Source organism: Ambystoma mexicanum, chromosome 9 (assembly GCF_040938575.1).
Source record: "Ambystoma mexicanum isolate Mex_15411 chromosome 9, UKY_AmexF1_1, whole genome shotgun sequence".
Classification (NCBI taxonomy): domain Eukaryota; kingdom Metazoa; phylum Chordata; class Amphibia; order Caudata; family Ambystomatidae; genus Ambystoma; species Ambystoma mexicanum.
Window position 1 is genome coordinate 578,410,476 of NC_090931.1, and position 12,265 is coordinate 578,422,740.

The 12,265-nt window shown below is 43.0% G+C and overlaps 1 protein-coding gene across 1 annotated transcript in view; it reads right to left on the bottom strand.

The window, feature by feature from the left end:
- Positions 1–12,265, bottom strand: part of LOC138488299 (multidrug and toxin extrusion protein 1-like) — a 638,882-nt gene that overhangs the window by 192,487 nt on the left and 434,130 nt on the right. The window lies entirely within an intron of this gene.

Consider the following 12,265-nt stretch of genomic DNA (forward strand, 5'->3'; position numbering starts at 1 on the left):
GACTATATGGGATAATTAGAATTGTATATAGGTGTTAGTCAATGGGGAGTGTGGGATCATGTTGTAATCTTTATTATGCATAGGTTTTCCACTATAAAAGATGTAACTCCTTTGAGTGGGGCCAGCTCTGTGTTTGTTTGGTTCTACGGGACCGTCTGATACTTTTTGCATGTAATAAAACTTTGTTTTCCTTGTAAACAGTGCATTGATTATTTAGACTATTTGGGATCATTTTTGTCATTTGTGTTTTGGATCATTCACCTTACAGATACTATGGATGTCATCAATTTATTGGAAAGTCTAGAGTTCTTAGTGGATGAAGACATTTTAGTTACCTGTGATATCGCAGCGCTATATACAAACATCCCGCAACTAGGGGCACTTGAATTCCTTAAAAAAAGACTGAATGATAGACCCAATCCACATGCAGTTCATACAGAATTTAAAGTGCATCTTTTACAGTTTACTTTATGTAGCAAAGACCTCACGTTTGGTAATAAGATGTTCTTCCAAAAGAAGGGCACAGCTTTGGGTGTGGCTTTTGCCCCCAGCCTTACCAATAGCTATATTGCTGATTTCGAAGACAGATACATCTTTCCTACAATCCATTTGCTGATTACATTTGATGCTGGATACGATACATTGATATATTTTTTATTTGGAAAGGCAGTTGTGAACAACTGCATGGTTCCGTCATTTGGCTAAATTATCTCAACCCTAACCGACAGTTTACTTATAATTTCAATATAAACAGTCTTCTATTTGTAGATTTAGTGATTGGCTGCAGGAATGGGCACCTATATACCACACTTTTTTGTAAACAGACAGACTAGAGTTTGGTCCTGTTATATTCTAGTCAACACCCCAAGTAATTGCAAGATAAATTCAACTATTGTCAATTCCTACGTATCAGGTTTAAATGCACATTCAAGGAAGACTATCAGCTACACGAGAACTACTTATTGATAGACTTTGGGAATAGGGTTATCCTCTCAAATTACTGTAAGGTTCTGTCAAAAGGGCTTTGTTTACGAACAGGGAGTCCTATTAAAAGCTAAACAAAAAGATACCACCAGAAACACTTTTTCTGACACACTGCACAAATTAAGAAGTAAAAAAAATATTGGAATTTAGTCAGTTCAATGGAATGTCTGATGACTACCCCTCTCTTTGCTCTTAAACATGGTGTTAACATCATAGATGGATAAGTCCATTCTAGATTTAAACCAGACAGTACCACACATTTTACCATCACAGAATGTTGGAACTTGCCGAGATCCCCTATTGTGGGGCATATTCCTTACAGCAATTGTGCCGCTTGTGGCTTCACAAAGAAAAGCAAGTTTGTTTCCAATGATTTTCATTAGGCGTTTCAAAATGTCACCAACTGCAAAACCAAGAATGCAATATATATAATTTGTTCTCTCTGTTTGAAGTGTATATTGTATGACGAATCCCAGGACATCGTCACTGCTTCTTTGGGGAAAGCCCCTTTCCATAAGGCCAGGGAGGTGAGGCTGCAACCCGATAGTCCCCCTGGGGGTGGTAGTTAGAGGTGAATCGCATGGGGAGGGAAACCCCTATGAGACAAGGGACAACACCTTGGGAGATACGCTGTATATACCCTCCCTCATCCTGTTACCCTGCACAAGACATAGCCCTACATACTTCCATGTATGTGTGCAGAGTGGACAATTCCACTTCCCCGGGAAACACTGAGAAAAGGAAGAACATTGAGTACAGGGATCACTATAATACTGGGACAAGGAAGAGCATCAACAACCTAGTGAGGAGTGAAGACCTCACTACTGAGACGAGGAAGTCATTGATCCATGTGGCAGGTTCCACAGAACTAACGTGTGCAGACCAGATGCCATAGAACCGCCAATACTGTTCATGTCATAAAACTGGATGAAGGACTGAGAACGAGGGAAGGCCCTCACAGGAGTAAGTGGGAGATTTGAATGCCGGCAGCTGTAGAGGAGATGGGACACCTACAGCACAGAGAACGGGACGCTTACCCACTGGTAAAGGCATCCCTAGAAGCTCTGTCATAGATGCACATACGTGAGAAGCAGTAGCCTGAGCTCCTATTCAGTCAGGAAGCCTGGAGCGTGTTGCAAAGCGGAGATGCACAGCTCAGAGGCTGGGAGTCCACGTGAGGCTGCCGAAACTCGTGGAAGCAGTGAAGGGAAGCCGTGAAGGCCCAAAACACCAGCAAACAACTGAAAAGCATGGATAAGCACTCCAGATAGGTCGGGGAGACCGGGACAGTTGTCAGGACAGCTAAGAGAAGGGAGGATCATGAAAGTGAGTCTAGGACCTGCACCCATATGCTTAATCAAGGCCTCTAAACCAATCCTCAGTCACAGTACCTGGCAGGATACTATAACAGGTTAATTGCAACCAACGAAATAGCAGTAGTCAAGCAAGATCACAATTAAAAAAAGGCGAGACCGGGACTCGCACCCACATGAAGAGAGTGCGAAAACAATCTTCATATACACAGTACCTGGCAGAATAGTATACCAGGCTAATTGTGACCAACAAAAGAGGAGTAGTAGTCAAGCAAGAAGATAACATTTACAGAAAAAGGCAAGTCTGGGATTCGCACCCACATGAAAGAAGAGCCAAAGCAATCTTCATACTCACAGCACCTGGCAGGAGAGTATGCCAGGTTGGCTGTAACCAGCAAAGCAGTAGTCGTCAAGCAAGAAAACACACAATTGGAAAGTACAGAGCAGGCAAAGCCTGGGACTCACTCACATATGAAGAGAGAGCTAAAGCACTGTTCATAGTCACAGTACCTGGCAGGATAATGTACCAGGTTCACTGTGAAACAAGAGCCAGGTTGACTGTGGAATATACTGGGAAGAAACTAGGGGAAGGGAAGCCTCTGCTCTAGTAATTTGTGTAGACAATATCAAGGACACCTTTGGAACACTAAACGAGGAGCAGACCCTCATTGAACATTTGGAGGGCGCAACAGGAATACTAAAAGAGGAGAAGACCCTCATTGAACATTCGGAGGGCACGACAGGAATGCTAGAAGAGGAAAAGACCTTCATTGAACATTCAAGGGAGCCTGGGAGTGAGGTTTCCTTCATTTTGGACTTTATTTGTTGCACCATTTTGGATCTTTGTTTTTCGAGTTGGAACAATACTTTGAGACTAAAGATGATCCCCTTTTCACATTAGTTTAGGTTCTAAGAGTGAGGGCTAGAAACAGGAATGTTGACACAACAGTGGACTTGTTTCGTTTAGACTATCCTGGCAGGACCCTTAGAAGATTACTTTGAGACAGGGAAGCCCCTCTTAGTATTAGAGTCAGAAAGGTATTTCTCAAACCCTTATTTATTTAATAACAGTCTCTGCCAACAATCATGCCACCTGTGTGTCAATCGCCACCTTCCACAGCCTAACATATGGTGTTGAAATGGGATCTGGCAATGTTGATACAAACCGGGGAACCCTAGAATTTACCAAATTGACTGAAAGAGCCTCCACACCATCTGTGGCTACTCGTGAGTCAACTGACTTTGATTTGTCTAGCAGCCAAGAGCTGGCTATACTTCCAACAGAAAGACAACTCATACCTACAGGCTTCGTTCTAAACCCTCCAAAATTCACATACATCTGCCTGACATCAAAATCCGACAATCCTGGAAACATGGGCTAGACGTCCTAGCAGGAGTCAATGATCCTGTTATAGGGGTGATGTCAAAATCCTTGTCCAAGACAATGGGAAGCACCCCTACCATGTTAAGATAGAAGACAAGGTGGCCCAAGGGATTTTAGAAAATGCAGTATTCCCTGATGTAGTGGAAGTCCCTGACCAAGAACCAACAGATGGAGAGTAAAAGGGGTTTGGAGAAGCTGACATGGTTACAGACCCAAAGGTACAAGCTATCACTCCTCGAGTAGATATAGAAGAGGTAGAAATAATACCAGATTTGGCATTCGCTCAGCTAAATGATCCACTACTAGTTGAGGCCCTTCTCAAAGTTATCCCGGAGGAAGAAAGAAGGAAGGCAGGCGGTCCCTTTTTCTTGATTAAACAAGGGTTTTTATATTGAGGGGATGTAACCAATGAAGGGCTAGCTAGGTCCCATATTGTGGTCCCAAAGAGTCACCGCTGAGTGGGTCTCTAGATAGCTGATGCTCACCTTACCTCGGGGCACTTAGGAGCTGCCAAAACCCATGCTCAGATAGTGAGCCGATTCTATTGGCCAGGTATCTTTGGTGATAGACAAAAACCTGCCCCTAGTGCCAAAGGACCGACCCACATAAACCTCCTCCTTTCCCCTTGCAGCCATGACCAATAATAGATTTCGCCTTTTCCTGAATCAGGATGGATATTGTGGGACCTTTAAAATCCTCTCAACTTGGGAACCGATATATATTGGTTATCTTAGACTATGCTATGCTATATCCAGAGGCATTTCCCATGTGAAGTAATACATCTCAGCAAATATTAAAGCACCTCATTCCATTCTTGTCTCGTGTTGGGTTCCCAAAGAAAGTACTCACTGATCAAGGTACGACATTCATGAGTAAGAATGTGGACAATGTGAATGAAAACCTTCAAATTAAAACAATCAGGACATCCGTGTACCATCCCCCACATGGACGTCCTGGTTGAACGTTTCAACAAGACCCTTTAAACCGTCTTAAAAAGGCTAGTCGAGGAGAATGGAAGAAATTGGGACATGATGATTCCCTGGGCTCCATTGGCCATTAGAAAAGCCCCTCAAGAATCCCAGCGGTTTTCACCATTTGAACTCCTATATGGACGAGAACCCTGGTATGTATTAGATATGCTCAAAGAGACTTGGGAAGAGAGGGAAGAAGCTATATTGCCCTTGTCCAGACACTGCAGAGAATTGAGGTTCATATGGCACTCGTTAGACATATATTACATTCCAATCATGCCAAAGCTCAACAACAAAAGAGGCAAAATAATTTTTAAAATCGGCACAGCGATCGTTCTCCATCGAACAGAAGGTCCTTGTACTCCTCAAGTCCGAACATAAGGTGCTAGCACTGCCCCTACAAAATAGTAGAGCAGACTGGTCCAGGTAATTACCGGGTATCTCAACCTGATAGAGGACCCAAGTCACAAATGTACAACATAAACCTCTTAAAGCAGTAGAAGAAAGAACCTGCAGAGTCTTTTTCAGTGGTAATGGTCAGTCTGCTAACAGAAGAAAAGGGAGACCTCAACTTAATCCTAGCCGATCTCCGAGCACCACAGCAGGAAGATATCTAAGAACTTTTGAATCAATTCTCTGATGTTTTTAGTGATGAACCATGAAGAGTCAAGCAGATTTATCTTCACATTCAAGCACCCTTTGGTGTGGTCATCAATCTGCGACCCTACAGGATCCCAGAAGCTTGTAGGGAAGTAATAATCCAAAAGTTAAAGAAGATGCTAACAGCGTGTCTAATAGAACCATCTCAGAGTCCATGATCCTCCCCAATAGTCCTGGTAGCCAAACCAGAGGAACTGTGGAGATTTTGCATAGATTACCGGAAGTTAAACGATGTGTCCCAGTTTAACATTTATTCTATGCCAAGGATTGACGATGTAATTGATCGACTGGGCACAGCTGTTTACATTTCCATGATTTATCTGACCAAGGACTATTGGCAGCTCCCTCTGAACCCTGAAGATGAAGAAAAGACAGCCTTCTCACCCTCTAGGGGACTATTCCAATTTAAAGTAATTCCCTTTGGGCTTCACGGGGCCCCAGCCACTGTTAAAATGTTGATGGACCAATTGCTCCCACCCTATTCCAACTTTAGTTGGGCTTATTCAGACAATATTATCATCTGTAGTCAGACATGGAAGGAACACATGAGACATCTATCCCAAATCACTCAAGCCTTGAAACGGGCTGGACTTAGCATTAACCCAAAGAAATGCCAACTTGCAGAGTCTGCAGTTAAATACCTGGGTTTCTTTGTAGGTAACAGACTATTCCAACCTCAAACATAAAAGGTTAAGGCAGTCAAAGACGCCCCAAATCCCAAAAACTAAAAAGAGACCCGAGGGCCTGTTTAGGTATAGTAGGCTATTACCAAAATGTCATCCCTAATCTTTCCTCTATTAAATCATGTCTCACTGACAAGTTAAAACATGCAGAACCACAGAAAATAAATTAGGGGAAAAGAAGATCAAACTTGTTTTGACTTCCTTAAAGCCATCTTGTGTAGTGAGCCAGTGCTAAGAATGCCCCACTTCAATAGAGAGTTTTTGCTCCAAATAGATGCCTCAAAAGTAGGACTAGGTACTGTTTTATCTCAAATTTATGATGGAAGTGAACACCTTGTGCCATATATTAGCCGGAGGTTATTCCCCATAGAAAATAACTATGCCACAATAGAACTAGAGGCATAAGCAATCAAATGGGCCATAGGATATCACAGGGGCAACACGCTGGTCTTAGAAGCAAGACCACATAGAGCAACAGTGGTTCTAATCCCGGATCCGAGCTTAGAAACCAAACTCAGGTATGGTATCAGGCACGTTATAAAAAACAATCAAATAAATTAAAAATAAAAATATATTATCTCACTGGGAGAAACTTCACCTTGATGACCGACCACGCGCCACTCAAGTGGCTTCACCTGAGGAAGGACACAAATCCCTGAATCATGCATTGGTTGCTCGACCTCCAACCTTTTTGTTTTGGAGTAGAGCATCTTAAAGGAAAGGACCAAGGGAAAGTCGATTTTCTAATATGCTTTCACTTGGGAGACGAGGGGGCCAATGTAATGAGGAGAGGGGTATGTGACGAATCCCAGGATGTCGTCACTGCTTGTATGGGGAATGACCCTTCCCATGAGGCCAGGGAGGTGAGGCTGCTACCCGATAGTCCCCCAGGGGGTAGTAGTCAGAGGGTTGATCTCATCGGAGGGAAACCCCCTATGGGACAAGGGACAAAATCTTGGAAAATATGTAGTATAATTCCGATACACCCCAACCTCCCTCACCCTGCAACCCTGCACAAGACATAGCCTACTTACTTCCAGGTATGTCTGCAGAGTGGACTTTGTCACTTCCCCGAGAAATGCTGAGACGAGGAAGAACATCGAGTACAGGGATCACTATACTACTGGGGCGAGGAAGAGAAACAACCTAGTGAAGAGTGAAGACCTCACTACTGGGACGAGGAAGAGGCACGGATACCTGTGGCAGGTTACTCAGAACCAAGGTGTGTGGACTAGATACCATTGAACAGCTAATACCATTCAAGTCATAAAAAGTGAAGAAGGACTGAGAACGAGAAGGTGCCCTCCCAGGAGAAAGCTGGAGATTTGAATGCTGGCAGCTGTAGAGGAGACGGGATGCAGACAGTACAGAGAACGGGATGCTTCCCCACTGGTAACATTGTCCCTAGAAGCTCTGTTGCAGATGCACATTCGCGAGAGCAGAAGCCTGAGCTCCCATCCAGAAGCTTGCGGGGAAGCCGAGACATGCAACTCACAGTCAGCACAGAGCCACTAAAAGCCGCGGAAGCAGCGAAGGGAAGCAGCGAAATCCCGAAGCACACACGAGCAATTGAAAAGCACTGGTAAGCTCTACAGAGAGGTCGAGGAGACCGGGACAGTTGGCGGGACGGCTAGGAGAAGGGAGGACCACAAGAGTGAGTGTGGGGCCCACACCCATATACTTAATCAAAGCCTCTACACCAATCCTCATAGTCATTGTCACAGTACCTGGCAGGATAGTATACCAGGTTAACTGTGACCAAGTAGTAGTAGTAGTAGCAGCAGTAGTAGCAGCAGTCAAGCATAAAGATCACAATTAAAGAAAGGCAAGTCTAAGATGCGCACTCACATGAAGAGAGAGAAAAAAGTAATCTTCATGCTCACAGCACCTGGCAGGAGAGGATACCAGGTTGGCTGTGACCAGCAAAGCTGTAGTAGTCAAGTAATAAAACGCACAGTTGAAAGGGCAGAGAAGGCAAAACCTGGAACTCAGTCACATATGAAGAGAGAGCTAAAACACTCTTCTTAGTCAAAGTACCTGGCAGGATAGTGTACTGGGTTGGCTGTGAAACCAAGGAGAAATAAGAGCCAGGTTGACCATGGAATATACTGGGAAGAAACTAGGTGAAGGGAAACCTCCTCCCTAGAAATTTGTGTAGACAATTTCAAGGACACTTTTGGAACACTATAAGAGGAAAAGACCCTCATTCAAAATTCAGAGGGCGTGACAGGAATACTAAAAAAAGAGAAGACCTCAATTGAAGATTCCGAGGGCACGACAGGAATACAGAAGAGGAAAAGACCCTAATTGACCATTCACGGGGCACGACAGCCTGGGAATAAGGTTGTCCTTCCTTTGGAGTTTATTTGTTGCACCATTTTGGAACTTTGTTTTTCGAGTTGGAAGAATACCTTGAGATTAAAGAAAATCCCCTTTTCACATTAGTTTAGGTTCTTAGTGTGAGGGCTAGGAATTTTCACATGACGTTGGACTTGTTTCTTTTAGATCATCTTACATGCCCCTTAGGATATTATTTCAAGTCAGGGAAACCCCTCTTAGTATTAGGGTCAGAAAGGTATTTCTCCAAACCTTATTTGCTTAATAAAAGTCATGTCAACTTATATGTCAACCACCTTCTTCCACACCCTTACAATTGGCACGAAAGCCTACAAAGTATCCATTAGGATAACAGTACACAAATCTAAAATACAGAATTAAACACTCTCTGCTCCACTAGTCCATCATTACATTGAAACAAACGTCTGGACTGTGATTTAGAATGGGCAGTAATAGATATGTTGGAACAAGATAGACATAATTATTTTATTTACAACTGACTATATAAGTTAGAACAGCAGTGGGTTTACCCTTTAAATGGGACCAAATGAAGAATTACAGCGGTCTGTTTTATTAGGTAAAATCAAATATGGCCCCAGTTGCCACTGCTGACATGCTTTGATTTAACTAGTCTAGTGTATAGATAACATAGGCGTCCAACAAGCCGCCACAAAAACAGATACAGAACAGATCTCAGCAGTCTAGCTTATATTTAGGTTGCGTGATTATGAGGTTTTCTTTTCACCAGCGCCTCCCGATTCCACTGGAGCCTGAGGCATGCAACAGTCCCACATGTAGTTGGTGAGTGACATTTATTACAGCTTTATGTCTGTTTGACGAGCACTCAGTTTCTATTGCCTTTAAAGATCAGGATTATTAATATGAACATAATTCCTTAGTCTGGGTTGTTTGTGTCTACCTGTAGGATGAAGAAACTATGGGAACAAGATTGCTACTAGAATAAGGTTCTGAACTAAAGCGCACCAGATCAATACAAGGGTCTCATTTATGAAACTAACGTAGTTACACGTAACACACACGTTGGCTGTTTCTGATTACAGCATGGAGTACCTGTAGAGATACACACCCTTGGGGATTCCGGCTGCTACAAACAACAAAATGAAGGAATAACTTACTGAATCCAGCGCCTATTGCACTAAAGGTGTATGAATGCATATTAAAAAATAATTGAAGTTGATATTGTCCAAGTGGGCTCTAATATACCATAATTAGCTGTATAGTTTAAATCCTCCTTTGGCAACTTCTCACCCAGGGGATGTAATAAGACGCCCTGTGGAAGGCTGGGCCAAGGAATGATCAGGTTGTTGTAGCCGAAAGGTAAGTTGCCTTTTTTTTCTCAACTAAAATCAAAATACCTGTCTGGAACAGGGCAGACTTTTTGCAAACCCCTGTTTATATGAACTATACAGACACATGGAAAAAGAACAGGTGTCTGATTTACACTCATTCGTAAACCTTGTTGTATTTATGTATTACGGATTGTGACGAATTTAGCAATGTCATCACTGGTTCTCTGGAGGGAAGCTTCCTTTGCATGTCCAGGGAAAGGCAGACGCTATCTAACTCTGACTCTGAGGGTGGCTGTCTGTGGGAGGACACATGGGGGAAGACAAACTCCAGGGAGGCAAGAGAATACAATACTTAAACAGCCCTTAAGTGGGAACTCCTAATAACATCTAAGGACATGTAGCATATTCCTGTATTGCTTATTGTAATGTAGATACTGAACTCCCAGGCCTTTCTAGCCAACAACATTATGCACCCTTTTCTAGTACTGAGATGAGGAAGAGGGATGAGTAATGAAGATGACCAAACACATCAATCCAATGCGTGCACGTTCTAGTCGCTGGAAGCTACTAAGTAAGCCTGGGACATTTAAAATGGAGACAACTGAGCAAGCAGTGAGAGAGACACAGAGCATGCAATTGCATTTGACTTGTTGTGACACTGTTTGGGACACCAAAGGCGAGCGGAGTGCAGAACGCAGTAAAGAGGCTGATGGATACAGCATGCAGCAAAGCCATGCTGGGAGAAGTTTGCTGGTTTGCTTTCACGAGCATCTAGAGTTGCCAAAAACAGAAGGAGGACAAGCGGGATCAAAGCGGCTCACTGGAATCACTGCTGATCAGCGGGCAGAAGCAAAGAGGATTGAAAAACGCGATGAACGCCGAAGACGCTGAGAAACACTGGTAAACTCAGGGAGAGTGCATGGGTTACCGAGGCGCTTTTGGGCGAATGCCGCGTAACGCATCCTAAGCGAGAGAGCCCAAATGAAGAAGGCAATGCAATTAATACAGATACGAACATCGTAATATGCCTAAGTGAAGGCAATAGGATTAATACGAACATTGTGAAATTCCTAAATCAAGGCAAGAGGAGTGATACGAACATTGTGGAAAGCCTGAGTGAAGGCAGTATAATTGATACAGAAACAAACATTGTTGAAAACCCGAGTAAAGACAGTGCAATTGATCCGAAGCTTGTGAAGGGTCAGTAGCACAATAATGGAGAAGTGTTGTTTTGTGGCTACAAAAGAGTGAAAAGAAAGTTAAGAAGCCCTGGCAGGATAGGGAACCAGTGATTCTGGGACTCGCACCCAAGTATGAAAGTTGTGACGCACTGGCAGGAGAGTAAACCAGGGGTGAAAGGAGAAGAGACACAGGGGTTGTAAAACAAAACCTTCAAAGTGTGGAACAGTAATCAAAGGGAAGATCCATACCCCTTCTTAGGAATGAATTACAATACTCCGGCAGGAGAGTATACCAAGGAGAGAAGAAGGATTAAGAAAACCTCAGGGGTCAAAACTCCTCTGTAAAAGTAAGAAACCATAACAGCCGATGCAGAAAGGGAAGAGCCATATCCCTTTGAACAATAAAGGAATCAAAAGAAGTTCCAAAACAGTGAAGCCCTGGCAGGAGAGTAAACCAGGGGTAAGAAGATAATGGAATAAACCTGAAATTGTGGGATGATGAACCATACCCCTTTAAAGAGGAACAAGCTCAAGAAAGAGAGTGAAATTAAATATCACAAAGAACTTTGACATTGAAAGGAAATCAGAGGGAGAAGAAAGAAATCTTTCTTTCTTCTGCCTGACAAGAGAACCATCGAATAAGTGAAGACTAAAGGGATTTAAGGGTGGAACCGCCGCCACCTTGAAACTGAGATAACAGAGTGGATGGAAAAGGAGTACTCAGGGAGAGAGTCATCTCTTTGGGAAACATTGGAACATTATTGATTTTACTGAAAGCCGTGAGAAACCATAAGAAACCTAGGGGAAGGGGAAACCCAGTTTCCTGTTGGAGCATTATTCCTATTCTTGTCTGCACCTTAGAACTTTATGTTTGGAACTTCAAGAGGACACTATAATCTATAGCTGATAGAAATCCCCAATTACACCTTGTATTTAGTGTGTAAGGGTCAGTTTAGGGTCTTGGACACAGGACGGAAGACGCTTTATTTGTTGAACATCCTGACACAGACGTTCATTAGCTTTGTTGAGGCAGGGAAAGCCCACATAGACCTAGGGACAGGTAGGATTTCCCCAACCCCTCTTAATATTTTGACAATAAATGTACTATTTCAAACCCGAAACCTGATACTGTGTCCGACTCTTACTCTTGATCCCTTATAGTATATCAATGTGTCTGTATGTTGGTGGTGTAAGTGTATTCATTTATTTATTTATTGTGTGCTTGTTAGGTGCTTATACAGTTAGTAAATTCTGTTTCAAAAGTGTATGTCCGTATGATTGTATTGTCTTTTGTGTCACTGGGGCACATTTAGGTGATCTATGTTCATCTCATTTATGTCAACTTTGAATTCAGTACCTTTGTTAAGAAGGTCAGAAATATTGCATTCCATACATGCAGTGTGTGACTCTAGGGAAGAGAGCTGTGTTGAAAAACATATCCC